The sequence below is a fragment of the Rhipicephalus microplus genome, chromosome X (genome assembly GCF_043290135.1).
Source record: "Rhipicephalus microplus isolate Deutch F79 chromosome X, USDA_Rmic, whole genome shotgun sequence".
NCBI classification, from domain to species: domain Eukaryota; kingdom Metazoa; phylum Arthropoda; class Arachnida; order Ixodida; family Ixodidae; genus Rhipicephalus; species Rhipicephalus microplus.
Window position 1 is genome coordinate 118,158,187 of NC_134710.1, and position 26,263 is coordinate 118,184,449.

Below are 26,263 nucleotides of genomic sequence, written 5' to 3' on the forward strand. Positions count from 1 at the left end.
CTAAGAAGTGGGGGATTCGATGTCTGCCCGATACATTCACTCAATAGAAAGTAGGGGGGAGTGCTGCGACAAACCTTCACCCCCTGAAGGGAAACCCTGGGCACGCCTAGGCACCAGGCTGTCGCATGCTGTCATACGCTGTCGTGTTGCTTGGTGTAACACTCCATGCACATATCAAGGCGTGCTCACGCAAAGGAGAAGTCTTCTTCATCTTGTTCTGAAAGTGCTATGATGATCATTTATCATCAGCAGCAAAAAGAAAAACGAAACTAGGGTGTTTGGCGTAACGCAGGAGAAGCCACGTATATTAAGGAGAAAAAAAAAAGAAAGAAAGCAAGCGCACGAATTAGGAAGAGAGAAAGGTGAAAATTGGAAGAAAATTGAACAAGCATTAAGAAGAAAGGATTAGATAAAGAGAGAGGAAGAAAAAAAAAGAGAGATGAAAAAGACACAGGAAACCGGAAAAGGAAAAAAAGAAATAAAAAGAGGAGGAAAGAAAAAGAGAACCGTAGAGAAACAAAGAAAGCCGCCGAGCTTTGCACTTCCGACAGGCTTGGCATTCTTAGTGAGAAGCTGCCTTTTTTTTGTATTTAGGAGGCATACACAGTAGGCAGAAGAACACTAGTACTTAATAGAATGAAAGTTAGAAACTGTCTAATTTATTGTTTTGCAGAGCCTTTCACAACATTCCCAAGTGGAATTTTCGCTTTGCTTCGTTGCTTTAAATATTCGTTACTTAGTCTTGCTAACTAAGCCAAACAAAAAAAAAAGAGTGTAACTTAGACTAAACTGTATAACTTGCATAATAGTGAGCAGCATGAGTTTGATTGCGTTATCATTCACTCTGTTTGTATATTTTTAAAATCGAGCTAGCGCTATCTATAGGGCAGCCCCATGTATAGAACACTCTGAAGTTTGTAATTGTGAGGTTTAAAATGGCTGTTTAATTGCCTGATTAGACATTCCTAATTAACGAACTTCTGAAACAATGACACTGCACAACAAATATAGAGCTTGTAGATCACCTTGCGTTACACCCGGTTAGGTAGTTTTGTGCTTTCTATCTACAAAGCATTAGTGTTTTTGTGCTTAGTGCAGATGGCCACGACATTAAAAAAAAGAAAAAAGAAAACATGCGTGATCCCGCTCTCATAGGAATTGGTATAAAACGAAAGTGAAACTTGTCCTCATAGAGGTAGTTTAGCGTTCGCCTAAGGAATTTTTGCCTAAGGGCGAAGCAACAATTGCTATAGCGACAAATCGTAATGTCGTGCAAAAAACGGCACACAGCTCGAAACTTGCAGCGCACTCCTCAAGCAGAAAAGACGCACGAGAACGAGCGCAAACCAACAACTGTCACAGCTCTACACTTAGAGCGCACTGCTGAAACACAAAAAAAGCACATGAAATGAACGCACGAGTGCACAGAAAACGAGTGCCTACTTCTTTGTTAAGTGAGCAGTGGGCTTGTTTCGCAAACTTGGTCGCTGCAGCGAGTGAAGTTACCTTCGTTCTCCTTGTAACTTGAAAGCAAACTTGCGGTGAAAGCACACGACGTACGAACCTCCCCCGTCAAAAGATAAGCGTGCACACACGAGCAACCACGCCCAGAAGAGGTGCGCGCGCATCACAACGCACGGGGGTACAGCCTTTTCAGCGTGCCCTTCGGGCCAATCGAGCAATCTAGCCAGTGATAACGACAACGAGAAGTACAATCAGTCTTTGAGTACCAGCAGTGGTAACTAGTGTATGTGAATAGCTCGCCGTTAATACGCTGGAGAACGTACAGTCTGTAGCGGAGTCATGTGGGGCTGCGAAGCGAGAGGTAATCGGTTCGACTCGCGGTGTCGGACGTTTTCTTGGACTTTTTCGTTTGGTTATCAGTTTGGGAATATGTTGCATAGTCATATCCGTGACGAAAGTATGTCAGTAGAACCGTGGCAGACCCCGGCATTCAACACTTGCGTGTCAAAAAGTACCCCATGATAAGCCTGCGTGCAGGTATATCATGTAATATATAGAAAGCCACTCAACATACTATGTAAATTCGCGAAATTTATTACAAAGAGCGAAACTTGCTCCGCTAACCTATTATGACTCCGTTAACTCAGCTTTCTGGCACAGCACTTGGCGCCACCGCAAGTGCTTCGGTATTCTGCGGCAGACGCTTATAAGCACTGCGTGCGCGTCTTGCGCATACGTGTATCCCTCTCTGGACGTTATTAAGCATCGCATGTCGTACCCTCTTCTGAACGATCAATTTCCTTTTCTCCTGTTCTCCGTCGCCTGCCTTGCCTGGCCGAGAAACGCGCTCATTGCTTTTGTCGCCACGAACTTTTGTGCCGCTTCGCTAATCACGAGAGCTTCTTGTTCTTAATCCACCTCCCTCCCTTCGCAAAGCTCTTGCCTAGGTCGTCACAAAAGCTATGTTCGAAGTTTACGACCCCCTTTCCTCGCAGTCGATCCATGTTCTGTTGCCATTTCCCCTGTTCATAATGCCGCCCGTCTGTCCTGACACAAACGGCGATGCTATACCGAACGCTGCCATCATTATTACTCATAGGAAACGCACGTGCTCGGAATGAAACATCATTTCCCCGTGGCGCTTGCTGCTAAGCACGTACACGGGTACGTGTGCCTTCATCGGCTCATCTCTAGCCTCGCAATCAGAAGACCCGATAGGTGATCACGAGGCAACATGGCTGCTACCTTTTAAGCTTCAGCTCATGAGCACAAAACTCGGAGTAACTGGCCAGCCTCTCACTTCTCAGCGTTAAATATTGTGATTGTATGGTCCCTTAGTAATCAATCCTTTTGTGCTTTGTGGGGCACTCCTGCAAAATAAGGTGGAAAAAATTCCCTTCGAATGATAACAATAAAAAAAAAAACCACATGTGTCAAGGCTAGATTTAAGTGTGGCGTTTTTTTTTTTTCTAAAAGTCAAATGCACTTTAACTGAAACGGAGAGAAGTGCCTTTTTTTTTCTACTTTCAACATGGTTGGGCCTGCTATGGTTTTCTTGGGCCCTAAGTGCCTGAAAGTTATATTGCGGCTAAAATTCATTGTCATCGGTATTCAGGTTTATACTTAGCACTTGGCTCTTGTAAATTGGTACATTTTATATGTTATTGAATGAGCTCATAAAATAGGTATAATTGATTCGAGTGTAGAGTATAGCAATATTTTGCAATAAAGTTATCATTCTTGTGCTTCCTTCGGTGCCACCCTTCGTCGCGTGTCTAGTAATGACGATTACTGGACTTGACGCGCAAGTGGTCCTTCCTGGCGAAATGCGCACTATTCTGGTCTGTCGGCACTGTATTCTTGTTATTGGCATCTATTCATAGCCCCAAAGAGTGCTTCAGCCCTTCTTTGTCTTCTGAGCTCGTTCTATGCCGTACGTGCTGTTTCAATTCACTTATTATTCTTCAGGGAATAGATTGGTGCCCATTCACTGGGCACGTTTGGCATGTCTTCATTTCACATGTGTTTTGCTTCAAATAAATATACTTACTTACAGCGAAAGAAGGATATGATACTGCAGCGTTGAATTCAACAAGAAGCACTAAGACGCATAAAAAAAAAAGTTGGAAAGTGGGCCTCTTCCTCGTTATATTCGAGCTTTGCTCTGCAACATCACGTTATTAAGAAAGTGGCAACTTGCACTAGAAAAAGTAATTGTGAAATGTAACCACGATCGAAAAGCAACTAGGACACAAATGAAACAGATTGGATGAGACTGTGTAGTTTGGTTTGGCCACCATTGTTGACGCAGCGCTCACTTAATGAGTTTGGTCCAGTTTGATCGGAGCAGATGTAGAATTTGGCTCATTTTTTGTTAAAGGCTGCCTTTTTGAGTTACTCTTACAATAACGAATTGCCCCATTTTGACTTCATCTCCTTTGGAACTTAAAGATACTTCGGCGCGTTTTCCGCTCCCGTGAAAATCAGTCCAGGGGTGCTATGCAGGATCGGCCGGGTTTCGCCCAAGTTTCGCCGAACTCGGGATCTTTCCGAGCTCAGGCGACACCTCCTTTTCAATAAGCCAACAGTACGAAAAAAATCACAGCATATCCACGGAGTGAATGATGATGAGTGGGGCGAAGCATCTGTCTGTCTGTCTGTCTGTCTGTCTGTCTGTCTGTCTGTCTGTCTGTCTGTCTGTCTGTCTGTCTGTCTGTCTGTCTGTCTGTCTGTCTGTCTGTCTGTCTGTCTGTCTGTCTGTCTGTCTGTCTGTCTGTCTGTCTGTCTGTCTGTCTGTCCGTCCATCCGTCCGTCCGTCCGATACTGCCGGTTACGCCTTACTTAGGACAAGGTAAGACCATGAGAAGCTTCTCCCCGAAAAGTCAAATCCACCCCTCAGCGTGCTGCGTTTCATTGGTTACGAGTCACCACGTCAAGGAGGGTTGACTATGTTGGGCGATGTTTTCAAACCAGAGGCATCTTCTTTCATTTGTTTGTAGTTCCACTGAGTGCAGAAGTGCACCCATGTCACAACAGCGTCAGAAACTTTTCGGGATGATATTTTTTAGAGGCACGGGGTGTTTAAATATGTTTTGAGCCTTTTAATGCTTGCAGTAAGTCTGTTTTAAAATAATCAGCAGGGTGGCCACTGAGATTAGTACCACCCGAGTGTCTTACAACATCGCGACCACAGCTGAACCCAAGGCTCCGTGTTAATCATCATGGTCAGCCAGTACATTCTAGCGCACTTCTCGGCTGGTACGCGTCAACTATGTTGTCATCGTCCGTTATCACCCTAACACGTGGGGCCGCCTCATTTCCTATTTGACTGGACGGTATACTTGGCAAGTTAGGCCAAGGCATGCTATGACCAAGCTAATTACGCCAAGTCATGGTAAGGCCGAGGCAGCGGCGTACCCAGTGGATGGAATACCAGGCCCGTGCTCCCCCCAAATTTTGTTTGCCATGATATAGAGAGCGAAAAATGACCATTACAAGGAGTGCCCCTCCTGAAATCGAAGAGGTGCCACCTGCCCCCCCCCCCCCGAAAAATATATCCGGCTACGCACCTGAGCCGAGGTAATTAAGCCACATCTTAGGAAGACCTTGTTAATGAAGCCATGTAAAGCCAGGACCGGGCTTGCTAAAGCATGCTTGTTGATCAGCCAACTCAACCTTGCCAATTAACGCGACGTTAACCACGAGCATGCTAAATAAAGTCATGATACTTAGACCTTACTAATATGATGACAATTAGTATCGTGCTAATCAAGATTACGCCTAATAGGTCCCTACTGATCATGGCCTTGCTAATTGCGCCCTAGATAGTTGTCCTTTAATGGAAACGTTTTCAATGAATACAAAATAGCTCAGTGTAATAGTCGTTCAGCCTTAGTCAATTAGTAGAATCAAAATTAAGACAAAGAGCTTATGTGGTCTTCACTTCGAAGTTGACCAAGCACATGAGTAGACGACCAACTTAAGCAGCTGCAAGAAGCTAGGTTATACCAAGCTTCTCCATGGCTCCAGCCTTGCACAAATAGTGCAAGCTCACCAAATTATTTTATATGCAAAGAAGCTGCCACTTAGCGTTCACCGCATTGAACGCTTTACAGATATGCCGGCACCATGACAGTCACGGGTTTAAATGGGACCTTCTCAGAATGAACAAGTTTGTATCCGAGATCACGCGTCATTCAGTTTGATTGACAGACGTACGCCCACCACGTTTGCTCTCGCCGAGGAGCAGTACATATTCACGTCGAGCGGCACGATCAATCTATTAGCTTTATCGCGCAGGCTCTGCGCACACGCACGCAAAAGTAAAAATGATATCATCACGTGGCTACGATATCTCGCATTCGATTTCCCCGCTCTCACGACGTATTCAATCACAGCCGCGTTGCCATGATGCGAGCGCAACAGGTGATCACCTGTACTTATATTTATCTGCAATATTTGATAGAAGTGAACCCTCAGGTCGCGAAATCGAATCCTAGCCGCGGCGGCTGCATTTCCGATGGAGGCGGAAATGTTGTATGCCCGTGTACTCATATTTGGATGCACGTTAAAGAACCCCAGGTGGTCGAAATTAACGGAGCCCTCCACTACGGCGTCTCTCATGGTGGTTTTGGGACGTTAAACCCCACTAATCAAATCAATCATTGGTAGAAGCGAAACAAGCAGCAGAATTGGGCTGCGTGTGCACCCTTTCCGCCTTCTAGAGTGAAAGTTTTCATGCGGCAAGTGGAACGAAAGAACCTGTTCAAAAGAGGACAAACGCCCACGATCACGGCTTTGGGAGGCGCGCGTTGAATAGGAAAAAGATGGCGCGACAATCACGTTCACGTCACTGCACCGTTAAAATGTTGACTGAGTGGCGGAGCTTATACGTGTTCGCACGTGTTGTTTCTTTGATAACCACTGCAAATGTCCCACATGCGTTTTCAACGTCACGCGCGTTCCTGTAGCCATTTTTATCAACGCTGCTATCACGCACTCCGCACTGTCTTCATGCCATGGCTGCTGTAGAGCGAGCTCGGAGCAAGCTCGGATCATCCTGCATAGCATCCCAGTTTCGGTTTCCGCATTTCATGCAAAAAAAAAAAACCGTAAATAGCACAAATTGCTCCTTAGTATTAGACCCCAATGAGCTAAATCAAATGAGGCTTAATACGTTTATGGTAGCTTGACTGCTACACTCCGACTCTTCCCCCTAACATAGTGAAGATATGCGTTTCGTATAGTTGTATTGTAAACGGGACATAGGCCTTTCCTTTCTGATTGTATCGACCGAGCTCCCACGTCACGACATGGTAAATGTGCTCATATTCCCATGTTTATGCATTTAGCATCACGGGCGCACCAGAGCAACCAATGCATGGGTTTTGCGAAGTATTCTAGAATGAACGTTTGTTGAGCAAGTTGTTCATTCATTGAAGCAAACGTTAAAATCAATGAAGAGAGACAAGAAGGCGAGAACACTAGCACTTTTGTTGTGTTCTTGTTCCCCGTTGCCCATTTTTATAGCTCCCTCTTTTATAATTATGCGTCCCGCTTTGCTCTCTGATTAAGGCTACATTCTTGTATCATAACGGGTAACCTTGGACTTGTTTTGTGCCTTCCCGCTGTATTATATAATTCGCACCACAGCCACCTTGATATTGCTGCCCGTCACTGAATTCGGCTTCTCACTCAGCCCACGTTTCGTCTCGAGGTATCCGCGCGACGCCTGGCGAAGCCAGTGCGCACAGGCCCGCGGTTAACGCAGGTGCGGGCGGATGCGATCCCGCGGCGGATCAAAGTGCGCACTCTGCCCGGCTAATTGCTAGCCAGTAACGAGGCGGCCTCTGTTTTCACGCGCGCTTCATTAATCTCCAGCTCAGAGAGCACAGCGAGTTGAAACCCCGCCGGCTGCCCATTCCGCTGGTGGGCTCCGGGGAGTGCACGCGCGCCAGCCGGCTGTGGCTGCGCGCCGACAGAATGGCGAATTTATATAGATCGAACAACGCCGCCGATCGCCGGGGCTCAAGTCGTTTCTCGGTAGCACCTCAATCCCCCGCCGCACGCGTATAGACTACACGCGCCTCAGCACTGCAACTTGCCGCGGCAATAAATCAAGTTAACGACGCCTCCCATTCCGCGGCGAGCATTCTTGGTGCGGCGGCGTCCTATGGGCGCCGCCTCCTCCGCCGACGCGCTACGGCGATGGCATAGCGCTCCCAGAGTACCTGCGCTGTCAACAGGCATCCACGGATGTCGCCGGGCAGCCTTCAGTCACCCGCGTCGTCGCTCAATTCGTCGCTCTACAGGCGGTGGTTTCCGTGCGAGGCATTTTTTTTTCATTTGCACTGCTTGCGTAAAATATAAGGAGGAAATTATTGAGAACTATCATTCTCGATATTTTAAGATGTCACGTTTTGTTTCGCCCATTCAGAGATGACATTCAAATTTATCGCAGGGATTTGTGGTCGAGCGGGTTACGCTGGCAACAAGTAATTATCAAAAGAGAGGGGTACTAACGGATGAAACGCACAGATAGAGTCGTTGAAAGTAAAAAAAAATGCAAAAAAACGCAAAAAGCGAACCTCCTTGCTTCGTAGTTCTATATACCGCACAATAAATCACAAAAGCCATCTAAGAAACTATGATGCACGGGTATACGAATTAGGTGCAGCCGGTTTTGCTCAGCTCTCTTTCGCCGCTCTACTAAACATACAATCACTTAGGCCTTCTAGCATGCGCACACAGCTTTGTACTAAGAGAGAGAAATATCATTATTAAATTGATGGCTCACAGTTGAACCGTATAGGTACATGCATTTGTTCGCAGTGGGCCTGGTTCACCGATGTAACGTGTTAACGCAGATAGCGTTAAAATCACTAAAATTTCCTTGTCGTCGTTGTTGGTTGTGAGAAAAAATCCACATATATGTATTAAACAAATGATAAAAATACTGGGCGTGAGAGGGAATCAAAACACAGGCCTTCTGCGTGACAGCCAGATGTTTTACCAAAGAGCCACATCGGTTCCTGACTTGGAAAAACCGTACGCCGCGTAGGGCTTTTTATGCCGTGCGAGGAGCGCCGTGAGCAGTGGTAACAGTGCTTTGCACAAGGTTCGAATTGCACCAGGCGTCACATCATGCGAATAGCGTAACCAGCGGGTGGTCTGAAAGCTCAACCATTTCTCAGTGTTCCAGCATAGTTAATCGTCACCGTCAGCAACGTCTTCAACAAAGTGTGCTGCTGTGCGTAATTCTTTGCGGACGCGCAGTGGCTGCTTCTTTGATACACAGCGTCTCACATCATCATCTGGTGGTTTCGGGTTGTTGCACTTCAACGATCATTATTATTGGTCGATATGCAATACGATGAATTAAGACACGGTAGGCACTTTGCAACTGTGCTGTTGTAGGCATGCATTCTAGGAGAGTTTTCAAGGGACAATGTTACGTGCACAGTCATCATTTCTTTCCTAGCGGCCTGGTTGAGGTGCACGTGTTCACTTATAGAAGCGAAGCGCTGGCAAGGATATAAGAAACGCATACTGCACCTAAAATAAAGACCGGGCAAAAGACACAGAACCAGTTGAAGAAAAACGCTGACATCAAAGCAGGCGCATGCGGCTTATAGAACACTGAGTATGTACGTGCTATTGGACGCGCGTCTTTGTCTTTCTAATTTATAATCAAACCGCCAATGTAATGGTTGATTTCACTCGAGGTAACGTCTACTATTCCAAAGGTAAAATTACAGTTGTTTCGTGCATGTGATGCTTTGATTGTGTAATTATTAAAACATTAAAAAGAACTGAGCGAAGTTATTTAATCTTGCATGCGTAACTTAATTGAAACTTCAGTTCGCACGATAGTTCTCGGTCGACTGACTGAACGACTGACCGACCGACCGACAGATAGGCTAGACGGACAGATAGGCTATCTATCTAGATGGACAGATAGATAGATAGGCTCAAACTCATCGAAGCTTGCTAAGAAATCCGCATTTAATGAAGGCCGCATACCAGCAGGAATCGTACGCAGGCCTTCTACGTGGCAGTCATGTATTGCAGCAAAAGGCCACGCTGCAATTCTTGAAACTGCTTTGGGAAAAATAATGTGAAGGCGTCATGTCAGTGCAACGACAATTGTGCTGGCTCTCTGGACTCGTAACAAGGCAATAAATATTGCATGCGTGATACTGTGGTACAGGCATCATTTCGGGTTAACATCAATTGTGGCTCTACGGGTCAGATCCACTCGTATAATAGTCTAATAAATATTATGCATGTACTACTATGATTCCGAAAGCTGTATTTAAACAGTGCTCAACCACGGATAAGTGCGTTAAAGAATTATATTCACATGTTCGGGCCGTACGGTACATTTCATTTCAATAAAACTGACGTCTGTGCTCTAATGTGAGTGCTTACGTTGCGTGAGACCATGAATTTCTCTTTAAGCGCGAATGTAGTCGACGTTCCTGGTAAGTCCAGGATTCGTACACTACTGTTCTAACTTGAAAAATGTATATATATATATATATATATATATATATATATATATATATATATATATATATATATATATATATATATATAATGAAAAAAGAAATGTAGACACGTCGATATAGTTTACAACACATGTCTCAAAGCAAAAAAACAGACTTTAAACAGGTACTCGTTGGCTGCTTCGCATGATTACCGCAATGCGTTGGATCTGCCAATTTTTTTATTTTTTTTGAAAACTCTCTCATTTTTCAGTGATGACAATAACGTCTGGTTGCAGCCTTGTCTCACGAAGGAACCTCGTGATTACCTACATAATAAGAAATTTTCACCTACACATGACAATCGCAGTAATCCCATCGACGCAATGTATCTTTGTTTTTAAGTGCAGAGCACTTAAAACATAGCGATCTCGGTCGGCCATAGCGATCTTATGCTGTCGTATGCAGTCACCGTCGCAACGCATGCAAAACCATATATAACATAGCTGCCTGTATAGCACGTCGAGCACGCGCTCGCGCCAAGGCGAAGTCTTCTCTCTCTTGTTCTTCGAGTGCCTCGATGAATATGATATAAAGTGCAGACATTATTAGTAGGACTCGGGGAACGCAATATAAAGGACGCATAAAAATGAAAGAGGAAGCTAGTTATAAATAGGAGAGAGAGAAATAATGATAGAAGCAAATGTCGAAATAGAAAGAAAACAATAAATTAGAAAAAAAACTGAGAAAGTGAGCACGGAAGTAAGACAGGAGAAGAGAAACAGAAAACCGAAGAGTAGCAAAAATAGGGCTGGGAAGCTCCACACTTTCTTCAGGCTTAGCACCACTAGGGCGAAGCTGCCTTAACTGTTTTAACATTATATCCAAGTAGATCTTTTTTTTCCTGCATCTATATTATGCCCTCTTATTGTGCCCCTTCAAAGTAACGAAAAAATAATCAGTGGGTGAGAGAATTAACTCGCGAAATGGTATCAAGCTATCGGCTTGTCGTGATTGGGATATCGATGCAGCTGGTGGGACCGTGAAAAAATTGCGTGGCAGCAATACTTCTCCTTCAGTTCTATCCAATCACGTCAGCCACGCAATGTTTATTTATTGCGGCCGGCATCTTGGTAAATGGTTTCACCGTAGTAGGGTGCCAGCGGTAGGCGCTGGCCCATTCGCCTGGCTCTGCCAACGAATACTGATAGAGACAACCAATTGCTGCTATGTTAAAAACGCTTTCTTTTGTTTTTTTTTCAGAGTACGTGAAAATATGTTCACCTGCGGAGAAAGTGTCTTTTAGCGAGCTTGCTAGGAGGTCTATTTTTTGTTTCATTTTTCATACGTTTTAGCGTTGCGCTCTCACGAATACCTGCATTATTGCTGTTACTAGGCATTTGCTAAGAGCATAAAGTTTATCACAGTCATACCTAGAGGGAAATCTGGTGCTAGAGAGCTGCTGGATGCAAGGGAATGCCGGGATATGTGAGCTTCAAACTTGACTCGGATTTGTATACCTCGAAGGCGCATCTGGCTTCAGGTTAAAATGGTTGATTTTTTACTAAAAGAGCGAGTAGCAAGCCATTTATTTCATGTTATTGCACAGAAACGTGTTTTTTTAACACTGGAAGCTTCTGCATGTACGTACAATTTTACGAAGCGTATGAAGTAACCAACGGCTGCTAAATTTAGCTGGCAGACGACACAGCTAGCGTTCTCTCTGCCAATGTATGTTGCCTGTTTTTTTTTCCTTTCGTCGTTTGGTTGTGCCGTCAGGGTGGGTGGAGTTTTATTTTAGAATATAATACGCGTGAATGAGGTCCATTTATAACCGTTTTGTTTCAGAGAAGATTTATTTAGGCAGTCGTATTCACATTTGAGCCGAAGCCTGGCTCAACACCAGCCAACACAAGCCTCGCAGACACATACCGTCATTCTCAGCGCTCCAACAACGCCCCTTAAGAAATTCGCATAGATGGTGGCGCCACGCTTCCCTCTAGGTATTTGTGAGACACTCTATGGCTAAGAGGAATGACAAAAAAAAAAGGGGGGAATTCCAGGAAATAAGATATTTTTTCATTACACGACCCCCTGATTCTAATCCTTGAATGTTTATGGGAATGTAAGAGGGCAGAAAACGAAACCAGCAGTGTAAAAAGGGAGTAATTGAAGTGCACATTTAGCAACTCTACTGTTAAGCCATTTCAGTAACCCTGTCATGGTGGTCTACCTTTCTGCTGTCTTTTTGAGTGGAACAGCGCAGTATGCACTGCGAAATGCGCAATTAAAAGCGGATATCATCAATAATTGAAAATGTTGACTGATTAATGTACGGGGAAAGATGCGACATTGTATGTTTATCGTGTGCTAAACAAAGCCAAAGTGTCACCTGAAGCATGGGGCAAGACAGACGGGCGTGCCATGTTGCATGACAGTTATGATCGAATATTCATATGAGTGAAGGTTGTAAGCAAATAGTTATCGTTAACAAGATAGCCTTTTTTCCCACGGAGGCTTTAGGAAGAAGATCTAGCTGGCGACTAGCTCTAATTCAGTTGTTCAAATGCATTAAAAACTCAAAAATACTTTCGTGAGCGAAACGATTGTCTGATTTAAGTTAACGTGTTGCCTTAAATAAAAAAAGCTTTGTTGTGACACATGGCAGTGAAATTTTCTTTATATCTCAGAAATTTCCAGAAAATGGCATCAATGTTGGGTAAGTTTAAAAACGTTGAAAATCTAGAGCCCAGGTAAATATAGAGTTCCACAAATATAAATATTGCAGTTATGTAAAGTGCATTTATTTGAGCAATTAAATGTTGTGTTTAAAATCACAGCTCTTGTGCGAGTATTGGATTGTTGACCAAAGATTTTCGTGGTCACACTGCTGAATTTGTGGTTTATCTGAAATCTGTGCATAGTGCATTAATTTTGCACGCATTATATACATCAATAAATACAGCTTACAGAACACCAAAATCGTTTTTTTTGCTGAGTTATAGATTTTTATAAACACTTTTAAACTCCTTGTATTTTGTGATTTTGAAGAATTTTGGAAAATTACTGACCTTAAATAGATTTTGCCACGTGATCGCATCAGACCTTTAACGTTTTATACCAAATGCTCTAAGTCTAATAAAAATTGGTGCTGTGATTTATGACGAAAACAAATTTTAAGTTCGCATACAGATATTAGCCGCAAGATTTCCATTCTTCGTAGGTTAGTTAGAAGTCCTTATTCTGATAATTTTATGCACAATAAATGCGGGACTTTTCTTTTCAGGCATCTCTAATCTCACCTAAACTAACTTATTGTATTTGTCGAAAAAACAGGATAATTAATTTAGGAATTGTCGGAAGCAGATTTCTGAGTAGATTGTGGGCATGAAAAAAATGGAATAAAAAGCTTCATAACTTTCAATTAGGCGCCATGGGCGATAAGTGCCAGTAAACTGCATGCAGTACCACAATGGTGGGACTACCTTTGTTTTTTTTTTCGTTTTAGTTTATGGAGTATAGAAAAATTCCTCCCGATCATTTTGTACTGCGGTTATAACTTCCGTATGAGCGTTCTCGTATGAGGTTCTCGTATGAGCGTCACGCCTCGGGCCTTCCGATATTTATGAAACCGAAACGAGAAAGCCTCCTTCTGATGGTTACCGAATTCGGAAGTTTCCTCGGCATCAAAATATGGCCACCATATTTCTGCTGTTTCAACAGCGCGGTTAACGGAACAAAACAAAACGAAACAAAAGGGATGATTTAATTTCGCTCTGACAATAAAGGAGCCTTCCTTCTTTGCCTCCGCTGTTGAAAACTATTCCGTCTGTGGCCTCTTCGTTGCCGGCCTTTCGGAACAAGCCTCTCTCGTTTAGGCGACTCGCCGCCGGACACCTGAGAGTGGCCTCGCAGCGACAGTCTCGGGTGGCGCAACCGAAGAGGAGCTGTCCCCGACCTCTGGGTGACAAAGATATATTCGCCCGGAGGGCTTCAGCCGAGGGACTTCGCGATGCCGGTCACAGCTGCTCTGGCGGAATGAATGCCCTCTGCCTGGCAACACTGCGGCCAGATCTATCCACCTCTCTGGGGCCCCCTTCGCTTGATTCGGGCCGCCCTTGGCTGTGCCCGCTGTCCCGATAGCTCCCCAGCGTGCCCGGGCAGGGCACAGGAAAAGCGGCCACTTCGTTGGCCAGCACGCCCGCGCAGAATCTGGCAATGCAAGTCACATCTACTAGCCTTTGCCGGCTTCTTGCTTCCTATTTTGTCTCTGTCCACCATGCTCTTCCTTCTGTGTATCTCCTCTGAGATCTCCCTCCAGTGCGTCCTGCTTCAAGATTGCTTTTTTCCCGCCATTTTTTTGTTTCTTTCAAGATGATTCACACCTAAAAGAAAAAAGAAAGTAAATGACACCAAACATCCTCATCCCTGTCCAAAGATTTCACGCATAGTAAATGCACATTTAGGACATCTCTCTCATTTTGTTAAGGCTTTTCTACCGATTTGCTTAGCCAGTGTTACAACTTACAAGTGGTGAGCGTCGTCCGCTCTCTATAAGCTTTCAAAGTGTGCATGGCTCACGCCTGTACCGAAACCTTAAACTTTTACAGTTCTTCATTTCATCGAAACTATAACGATGACAACCGATAAAAATAAAGGATTAGTATTTATGTCTCATGCGTATTCCTTTTCTTATCAGTCTCGCCAGCTGACCACGTAAACATATTCTTTCACGTAAACATTGCCAGAAGGTGTGGTGACTCCTGCCAAGTTCAGTTGTGGTAAAACATGCACTTAATTTTTAATCAACTTATAATGATGCCCCGAATTTGCAGTGATAACTTTCGAATCAACCCGCGAAACTGACGACAAATATTAGTCTATTTCATCAGGATTCTGGCGCAGACAACTTACACCCGTCGGTGACGTGCTTAAATTTAAGTATACATAATAAATAACCGCAGGTGGTCACAGCTAATTCGCAGTCCCCCATTATAGAGCCTGCCACATAGCCACATCGTGGTTTTGGCGCGTAGAACACCAGCATATTTATTTGTTTATTTATTTTATTTAGCAATACTGTCAACCCTCTATTGAGGGTCATCACAAGAAAGGTACGTCATGCTGTACAAACAAAGTAGGCACATAACTATACATCTCACAATGATAAACCAGGTATAAATAAATACAAATCCATGAAAAACTCTGCATTGCAAGCGAAAAACACACACCCTAATTTTCAAAGGAACAGGTAACTATCGCAATAAGGTTTGCAATAAATCACATACATTATTATTATTATTATTATTATTATTATTATTATTATTATTATTATTATTATTATTATTATTATTATTATTATCATCCCTAAAATGCATTCTCTTCAATCTTTATTTCATACTCCCTTAACTGATGCTTGACCCTTCTTGAAGACGTGCTGCCGGATTTCTGCCGAAAAACCAAGTATGTTCGCAACAATATGTACCTGTAAAAAAAAAAACGAGTAGCATGTAGTGACCTTAAATAATAATAATAATAATAATAATAATAATAATAATAATAATAATAATAATAATAATAATACCGGACGTTTTTTGTCTCGGAACCACCATACGATTATGAGAGACGCTGTAGTGGATAGATCTAGTAATTTCGACAATCTGGTGTTTTTTTACCGCGCATTGACATCGCACAGCTGGGCGACTTTAGGGGCAATATGTTATGTGGATGTGGCTGACTCCTAAGACATGCAGCTTACAATACCGTATCTTCTTATATAGTGACAATGAGAAATATTGTTCGTCAATACACGATGTACAACATTCAGTGTTGTTTTGTTCTTTCAGTAAACATTGCGAGTTTGCGATATTGCTCTCGACGATTTGGCGCAGTCATCGAGTATGGCAGGAAGTGTTTGTGCATTGTGGGACGACAGAAGACGGCGACGGCATCGTTTAACGGCCGCAAAAGTAGTACAAGACTTTACAAGTAAATTTACGATATCTTCTGGAAACTTCTTGGATGACACTTTTATCACGTAAGGGGAATTCGAGTCAGGTAGCATGTACTTCCTTTCCAGCCCAGCAAAAGTGCAGTGACATTAACAGTACGAAGCGTGAAGAATAATAAAAAAAGTCGGTTTTACATTCAGCGTGGGAGACATGTTGCCTGGTATAAGTGGGTCATGGCCTTCCCATTAGCTGAAAATCGGAAGCAGTGACAGCTCCATAGCATCTACAGTCGATTATTTAACGCTGAAAATCGAAGCTCAGTGAAGCGCTTTTGTTGTTTTTTTATTGTTTACAATAATAGGCTTTCATTGGAACAGTTCAGACGTAATAACGGCGATCAATTGAACCATGCGACATAATACTGTGCCTTTGAAATGTCTGAAAGGGAATCGAGAAATCGCTTTTCCACCGCTACCAAATCGTCAAAGACAAAGTGCGCTCCCCCTCTTTCACTCTGTTTTTGTTCGCATTGCCGTCTATCGGGCTCGCCTGAGCCAAATGAACGTCCAAGCAGACAATTAGTTTTTCATCTAGTCCCCGATTCTCCGCGCTTTTTCACCGCCGCAGCAAAGTGCGAATGATGGGCTTCCTCAAGGCTGACGCGGGAGTTTCTTGTGTCCTTCGAGGCAAACTTCTTCATCGGGGCCGCTATAAACGCAGTTGTCTGTGTATGATGAACGCGTTTTTGTTTCGGGTATCACTGTCAAAGTCCGTTTTTTTTTTCATTTCCGCCACCGACTCTACGGTGAGCGCATTGTTCCGCGGTTTCCGCCGTCTGAGGGACGCGAAATGAAATATCAGCACGGAAGGTATCCCCCCGGCGTAACAATGGATCTTTCAAAATGAGCTCCTGCGTCGCATTTTGCTGCGCTCTGCTGTCTCCCCGAATAGCACTTGCTTCTCTCTTTTCGCCTGTCTTCCGCGTCCATTCTAGTCTCGTTCTCAACGCGAATGTATCTTCGCCGGGCCCCGTTCTCCCACGTCGGGCATCGGACGTGCTCGTTTAAATTGTCTGTCTGTGCGGTTGTCTCGCGTTCGTTTTCTCAGCAGCTGATGCAAAGGAACACCCCGGCCCGCCTCTGGGCGCAGCTTAGCACGCACGCCACTGCCGCGCGCGCTCGCCGTTATTCGCCGGATTTCGTGCATCGCTCGAATGATCCCGGATGAAAAATCGCCGCTTAATATAATCGTAAACAAAAACCTACCGCAGGCACGGAAAGAGAAGAAAAAAAGACGATTAAAATGACAAGGAGAAGGGGCATCGTTTCGCTTCGCGTTGCACGATTCGAGCGGCGGCGTTATATTTAGTTCGTACGCGCGGAGGAGCCTCTTTGGTTTTACCATTCGCGAGGCCCGAGCTGACGGAGGCGTCGTGAATTGAGGCTCGGATTTGTTTATTCCATCGGCTAGAATGAGGTGTTTCTGCAGAGTGCTACCGCCGTACAGTATGTGTGCGCGTGCATGACTGCGCTCGCCTCCGCGTGAGCGCCGAATCGATGCGAGACGCGCTCTGGCGCGCGCCAGCCTGCTTCATTGAGCGCACGCACCGCTTTCCCCTATGGCTTTTCCGCACACGTGCGCAGGAGGCGCGCACCCGGACGCTCGACGCGGCGCAAGAAAATCCTGCTTCGGCGCTGCCGAGGCGAAGAAGCTCGCGAGAATTCCACAAGTCTGCCACGAGCGCACATGCACCTTCGCCATACCATACGGCCAATAGAACTGCAGCAGTGGTGAAATATAGAGCACGTATTTCCCGAGAGAGCGCAACTCCTTAGCTATCTAAGCAAGCAGCCCGAGTTCGAAGGATCATCTCGGTACTCGTTACCACGACGTATAGTCAATGTATATTATTCGAACTGATTCCCGGAATAACAGGTTCGAAGCAAGTTTTTCCTTTTTTTTCTCATTTGCTCCCTCACTCTCACGGGTTTACCTGGCAAGGTAGAGGGAAATTACCTTTTTTCGAAGTTTTTATGTTTTGAGGAGCTCTTTGCCCGTAACCATGCTGGATTTGCCATCGCTAACACTGAAAATGGACAGAAATGTCTTGTTCACTCTCACTTGTTCCTTCTATTGTACGATAGACACTGCTGATACAAATGCTGCGATTAGAAGTGGGTTATGGAGCACCATTTTCACGTTTTCTTTTAAATTTTGTTGATAATAAAGTTGTTTTTGCCACCTTATGCCTGCTGGGAAGAAAGGTCACCTGCAGAAAACGGGATCTCGTGACTGCGCATCGTTATGCTGGTTAGATCTCTTTATCTGTGATTCCCAAAGGTAACTTTGTTTTCGCTTGCCTATAAGGGCCAAACACCAAAGGTGCGCATGTGTGCACATGTGTAAATTGTCCCCTCTTTCTCGTAATCATCGCCACATCCTCCTCTTCGACATTTTCTGAATTAAGGATGATTGAGGCAACCGAATGAAGCCCTGGATAACGTTTGATCATGTGCTCGCTATACTTGTAAAAGAGAAAGAAATAAGAAAGAAGCTAAGTTCAACAGAGAAAACGAACAGCACTTAAATAATAAAAAATGCACAACGTGATTAGAGATGGTCGCTCAAGCTAGTGCGCGCACTTCAACAACTGCAGTAGTGAGCAAATTCACACATACGGCCCAATAGCCATTGCAAGAGATGTAGCTGTATCATTACAATTATAAAGAAATGCTTCTTTTTTCCACTACCCGGTCTGGAACGTTCTGTCATGTACAACATATTCCGCACAAGCTCTGATGTGCTGTAGGCTTCCAACTCGTAAAGCACAATCTATTTGAGAAATTCTTAGTCCTTGACATCGCTGGTGACGTCACGTGGTGGGTTGCATGTTCATCATCATCATCATCAGCCTGACTACGTCCAATGCAGGACAAAGGCCTCTCCCATGTTCCGCCAGTTAACCCGGTCCTGTGCTTGCTGCTGCCAATTTATACCCGCAAACTTCTTAATCTCATCTGCCCACCTAATCTTCTGTCTCCCCCTAACCCGCTTCCCTTCTCTGGGAATCCAGTCAGTTACCCTTAATGACCAGCGGTTATCTTGTCTACGCGCTACATGCCCTGCCCATGTCCATTTCTTCTTCTTGATTTCAGCTATGATATCCTTAACCCCCGTTTGTTCCCTAATCCATTCTGCTCTCTTCTTGTCTCTTAAGGTTACACCTACCATTTTTCTTTCCATTGCTCGCTGCGTCGTCCTCAATTTAAGCTGAACCCTCTTTGTAAGTCTCCAGGTTTCTGCTCCGTAGCTAAGTACCGGCAAGATACAGCTGTTATATACCTTCCTCTTGAGGGATAGTGGCAATCTACCTGTCATAATTTGAGAGTGCTTGCCGAATGTGCTCCACCCCATTCTTATTCTTCTAGTTACTTCAATCTCGTGGTTCGGCTCTGCGATTATTACCTGCCCTAAGTAAGGTTGCATGTTATGTCTCCGTAAATGTAGTTATTTGTGACTCCTTGAAGAAAGCGCAGCGTGTCTCACCAGAATTATCGCTCTTTCCAACTGCGAAAATGCATGAGGTTTAGGTCCGACTGGTGTAATAAAGGCACCGTCCATTGGAGACAATCACGAATGAAGTCCCGTCATTGTGATTCGAGAGATGTTTGTGCTACTGACGTCTCATCTCTTTCGCTCTTGTTCTTCCGCCGCGCCATAAAAACATTCAAAAGGCAATGATATGGGCTTGGAGGTTGCCAAACAGGCCACCAGAGCCAAATGAAGGTCTTAATAATAAACATGTGTAATTTGATGATACACAGTTCAGTTGAACTGTGATCGGCTTCTGAAATGTAGAGAGATCTGGGTGATAGAGTAGCAAAGCATGTTTGAAATGGGGCAAATTATATACTAGAAATTAATTATCGAGGATCTTTGGAAGATGTCTAATGTCCACTTCGAGAGAGTCTTCATCTCGGTGCATTTTAATCGCATGTTTTTGGTGATGATTATTGTTGCTTGAATTAACAAGTCAAAGCGCATGAAGGAAGAGACAGACAGCTGTGTGGGCCTTGAGCGCCTTGAATTATGATATAGTTTGTGACTTAAGTTCACTGTGACCATATTCCTGGGCACAAATACTGAATTAGCATGTATTTGATATCATTGACACCCCACATTGCAGTAATTATAAGAATACCTGCAGTATAGTTTCAGCAAGCGCCCACCATGTGTTTATCTTAATTGGTATGTTGACGATCCACTCGCACCTCTGCTGTAGACACGCGCAATTGTAGCTGCACATGAGGTCACTGTGCGTGCCGACGCCCAGAAAGCGATTCCTCATAAGACAGCGCCTCGCGTTGGTTGGTTCGTTTATGGCATCTTGGCTAATTTGACAACACTATCGCTGTTATCATGTTACTGCACTGTTAAAACCATTACGAAAGTTGTCGCCAGTTCGATGGCGTGACATTTGAGTCGTAGAGCAAATAGTAACATAAAATTTGCAATAATCGGGAGCTCCAGCGATTTCAGCAGCATCTTAGATAGAGTGTGTAAGCGCTGGACGAAGGAAGGAAAGAAAATAGGAGGAAAAGAATAGTGGGGAGTTTAACCAGTCTATACGCAGCCGGTTTGCTACCCTGAGCATCGGAGGGGGATGGGGGAGATGAAATATAGAGAGGAGAGAGGGAAGAGAGATAAACACAGCATATTAAGCAGCACACGCGCACACACTCAGTCATAGTCCAGTCTTGTCTTTCGTGATGTGTGACATTGCTGTTACAGCCGCTTGTTCAAGTCCGTGTCGCGCAGGAATTTCCACAGTGCTTTTGTCACGTTCTGTTGCAATGTCTTCTCTCGGGCACTTGAAAGAATAGTGTCCACAGACATTTGGCTGTTGTCGATGTGCGCAAGAACGGACTTTAGAATTCCGATTCAAGTCTCTAGAACTAACTTTAGAATTATGGTTCAAGTTTCTAGAACAGCCGATTGTGCATCGCAACGTTCGATATATAGTGGACCTCAACTGGCACATGGGGAAGAAAAAGACGAACATGTCATGAGGGAGCAAAGCAGAGCTGTTTGTAAGAAAACAAGCTTGCCCAAAATAGGCAGTTATATTCTGTTTTCACTGTTGCTGCCAGTGTTTCTGTCCGCAGCATTGCAACTTCAAGGTAAACTGCCATCTAAAATATCCTTTGATGTTGTTGCAGAGTGAATTACCACAGAAATTTGATTTGGCCTTGTTGGTACCTAACGAGAGGCCAATAGCTCAACAGGGACAGGGGACGTGAGTTACTCAAGTGCGAACTTTCGACAAATGTTATTAGGAAGAAAAAAAAAACAGGGAATATATGTTCTTAATTTCACAGCTAATATGCACGCCACACAAATATTGCTTTCAATATTACCTCAGCTGGTAGCGTGATAATGTCAGGCAAAATATGATTATAATTCTCTGTATTGAGCTCTGCGTTCCAAACTCAGTTGCACCTTCTCTTGCTCGATTCTTTATCTAACGGGTCGTCACTACGCCATTTTTTAGTCCCGCACGTACTTTAAAATCTTGAGTCATCCAAAACTTTAGCGATTGTGTTCAGCGGTCACTTTTTCGCCTGTCAGCACTACAATATGGAACGAATTAAAAAAAATTGCCTCGTGGACATGCGCTTTGTGGGTATACACTTGTCCTTAATTAAATTGAAACTTAATCCAGTCATATGGTAATTATACGCAGAAAAAACTGCTACTCATGCACGATAGCTGAAAATTCTGCCGACAGTACCAAATGCACCCGCCTTTAGTCCCAGTTTTCTCGATATAAATTCTGAGCCAAACGTTGCGTACTGACTATCATTGTTGAATATGTCACGCACAATTTTTTTACAATCTCGTAGTCGTTCAGACACATGAAATACATTCAGTTACTGCTGGTGTTATCAATAGGTTTAAAAAGCAATCATTACTTTACGAAGGTGATCCACACAAAAAAGTATTAATAGCGGCAGATCTCCAGTGACACTGGCAAAGATACTTATTTTGTAGACTTTGACTGGAAGTAGCTTGTACAAACAGCTTCCTGCACCAGATACACAGACCCAGCTCATTGAATTGCTACTGTGGTCATGAAGATGAGAATGTTGGGGATAATTTACCAAGAGCAGTTATTAGCTTTTTAGAAACAACTGGACTATGTGCGCGGCTATAAAATGTGTCTCAGCTAGAAAGAACACTACATACTCACCTCTCTATCTCACCATCGTCATCCATTAATCTTTCTTTTCCCCTTTCCCTTCCCCCAGTGTAGAGTAGCAGGCTAGAGCAAACTATCGCTCAGGCCGACCTCTCTGCCTTTCTGTAAATAAACATACTTCCTTACCTAGGGATAATTTTTTCTTTTTGGAATGCCTAAGTACGCAAATGAAAAAAAAAAGTTAGTTTGGGGAGACGCCACTTCATATAACATAAATTACTTGGACCATGGCTGAAAAGCATAGTCGGAAAAAAGGCGAGCATCTTCCTGAAACACTAGTTGGTGGACACTGGACTAAAACACTTGCGAGGAACAGCTATGTGTTGCTATACACGGAATTTTTTGTTGGTCAATGGGCAGAACCAGAAATGTGCGCGTGTAGGCTCTTCAATGCAATGCGAACTTCTTGAAGCGAACGGTACATTACCATGTTATTCTTTAACTAGTTTCAGTGTGCTTTATGCTTTTATTTTGTTGTTTTTTTGTTTATGTTGAAGAAAAGTTGGTTTCACTGCAGAACTTATATTAATGTGGTAGCCTAGGTAATATTAACCTCAACCTCTCCCCAGAAATTGATTTGGCAACTCTAGAAGACGAGGCTGCTTAGAACCATCAGACAGCGATGCAGTGCATTTATTTGCGAACATGACAAAACAGAAATTTATTTAGCAAAATAAAAGGCGACGCACAGTGTCAAGTAAGCAAGCACACAAGCAGAATTAGAGACTGGCATTCTAAAGCGGAGCCGGCGGACAAAACATTATTTCCACAAGTGAGCCGGATAGTATGCGAAGTTACCTCGCTCTGATTAGTGCTCAAAATACAAGCGATCACAGCGTGTCAATTGGCTGCATACACATATAAACAATACGCTCGCTCTCGTAGGGCTGGTTTGTTGTTTAAACGTGCTTATGTGACAAATAGCGCAGCCTTCTGAGTTGCTGCTCTTATTTTAATGTCACTTACACACTTCACTATTGTACTTTGCTAAGGCACGTTGCCGGGCTAGTTGGTTGAGATTCATCATTTTCACTGGTATAGCGCACCACGACAAGGACACACACAAAGAAGAGATGCACTCACACACACAGCGCTGTGTGTGTGTGCATCCCGCCTTTGTGTGTGTCCTTGTCGTGGTGCGCTATACCAGTGAAAATGAAAAACAAAATCACTATTGTAGCTAGCACTCATGAAAAAATAAAACAATGCTACAGCAGCTCTCCAATACTACATCTTTAGTTTTTATTTTTAATGGATGCCCTTGACTTAAGAAAATTCCACCTGGCAAAGAAAAAGAAACAAAAAAAAGATTTTTAGAAGACAGAAGTTTCAGCGCCACTCTGAGTAACAGAGAAAAAAAAAGCAAAATATGTCTGTGCCTTTGAATCTTTTATCTCTTGCACGGAAGCAGACTTTCCCTTAAGTGCCGTGCCGCATTGTTTTCAATGGAGATAAATGAATAGTTTCCCGGTGCCACAAGGCACGGAAGCATTTAGCTGCATGCATGCAGGCTTCTGCGTCGCCGCCAGATATGAGCGCCTAAAACTCTTCTGCGACGTCGAAAGAAAAAAAAAACTGTTCAAATTAAGAGTACTAAACGGCTTCCGTTTATTAAGGCATCATGGGTGGTGGTCGGAACTGTAGCTGAAAGGAAAAACGACACAGTGTAAAAAACATTAGACTTGCAATCTCCGATACGTTGCGATGATTAATTAATGCTCGAGACAGCTTCGGAACCGCCAAGCGACGCTGAACAACAAGAATTGCCAGTAAGAATTGATGACGCGTGCAGGTTTTGCATGTTCGAAAGGGCTACAACTTTTAACGGCATCCCGAAAATGCGCTCTGTCAGCACGCTGAATTTCCTACTGCACCAAGGGAGGGAATGGGTTTGAGGGCAGAAGGAGAGAAAGAGAGAGAGAGAAAGTGGTAAACGATATAACTCCGGACTATGTTTCCCTATGTGGTGTTTAAAGTTGAAAGTAACAATTCGCGTGGAGCTGTTACTTGAAAATTTGAGAAAATTGGGTGACAGCGATTTGCTGGCTGAAATAAGTCACAGGGTTTTAAAAATGCGCATGTGCTGTAACCCTGTTATTGAGAAGACAAAAGGCGAAAGTTCAAAGGGATGGAGAGGAGACAAACGTTGACGTTGCTTGACTGAAGAACCAATACATTGTTACACTTATTACGTTTCTGGGTTCCTATTACGCTCATTGACATTAAACAACGAAATGCCTGATGAAGAAGTGAGATTGTGGAAAGTGCAACCATGGGATCAATGTGGGTGAAGTATTTAAACTGGCGAGCTCTAAAAGGCTAAGTTATTATTGAAATTATATCGCAGTAAAACACCCAGAGCTTGATACAACACACACGCACACGCACGCACACACGCACACACGCACACACACACACGCGCGCACGCACACACACACATACACACGCACACACGCACACACGCACGCACACACGCACGCACACACGCAAGTGGGACCTGCCGAATTTTCAGAGGTAGCTGAGTGTCAGAAAGATTACAATCGACACGTGCTTGTAGCGATAGTCCGATGGGGTAAAGACAGGCCAGATGAAGTGACAGCAGGCGCGCGAACAAAAAGAACACGTGAAGTTGAAGCAGCGTCCCAGGAACCCAGAACCTTGTAGAACTCCTTTTCTTCATAAATTTTGATTTCTCCACACGTTGTCATCTCTTTAAATAGGTTTTCATAGAGAGTCGCCGTTATAGCTTACCAAGTTTCGCTGCTAACCTCGATGACACGACTTCGATTCCTGGCCGTGGGGGCGAAACACGGGAACTTTCGTATACTTCGATTTAGATGTGGCAGTAGTTCACGGGTACATGGAAGCGGGAAGAGATGACAAACTCTTGAACACGGGGCGTGCCACAGTGACCCATTTCAACAAGTGGTCTTTCCATCTTCGAGGCTGCAAAGGAAACCAAAGCCACTCATCAAAACGTATTTGCCATCTACATTCTTCAGGTGGTTCAAGTTAATCCGAAGTGCCTCATTACGGCGTATCGAAAATCATACATCGTGATTTTGGCACGTAAATTCAAAGGAGTTTATTAACTATATTTAGAGAAATACCACCCTTTTTGTTTTTTAAAATTTTGATAGTGATGGTCTTAGTTGTTTATGCAATCATGCAGCTACTACAGCAGTATTATATACGTTCCGGGATTACTTTGCACCGTCGTATTTTAATTCTTGCATCAGTGTCTTCCAAATAAGATATTGTAAGTACGTGTTCTGTGCTTAAATTAAACATAAAATAGAACGTCTCCAAAACTACATTCGTGCTTTCAGGTAATCTGCACTTTGCTGACATTTTTATTACCAAGCGATCCTTGGGAAGGTTAAGCATTTTTTGAAAGGGTCACGCGGGTGCCGCGGAATTCCCATTTCCTAAAGATATATCTAGATTTTGAAAAGTTTACTGAATCAAAAGCTTTGCTAGGTAGATGGTAAAATATAAGTAAAAAAGTCTTTTTTTTTCATTTTTGCAAGTTTTTGACAGTCACCTCCTGTTCGCGAGATGGTTCTTAGTACCATTCGCTTTTTTAAACCATGAATGCTCTAGCCCCGCCTCTTTCTTCTTGTATGGTCTTAGGCTTTTCTACAGAGAAGGTAACTTTTATTTAGGATACATTAAGGCACTGGTTCTACAGCATGAAAAGTTTTTTGCATCTCATTTCTTGTGTAGGGCTACAACAATAGTTCCTTCTAGTCTATTGGTCCAAGGAAAGCGTACATAATCTCGTGATGTCTTTTGTGGATCCTCGTCCAGCTTATTTAACAATTCTTATAGAGCTGTTTTCTAGATCACTTTGAGTATACTGCATAGTCCCTTTAACTTCATCTTCTAAAATTGCTCATTTTATGAATACCTTGTATTCATCATCTTCACATAGCTTCTGTAACACTTTATTGTTTGTAAACAGGTTTCTCTATGTATTTCTTCCATCTTTCCTTTTGCATTCCACCATCGGGTTATGTTTTTTTGCCTAATGACAATATTACTTTTGTGCTGAAAGAAAAACTTTAATTTATTCAAATTTGTCGAATAAATATTTTCTTGTC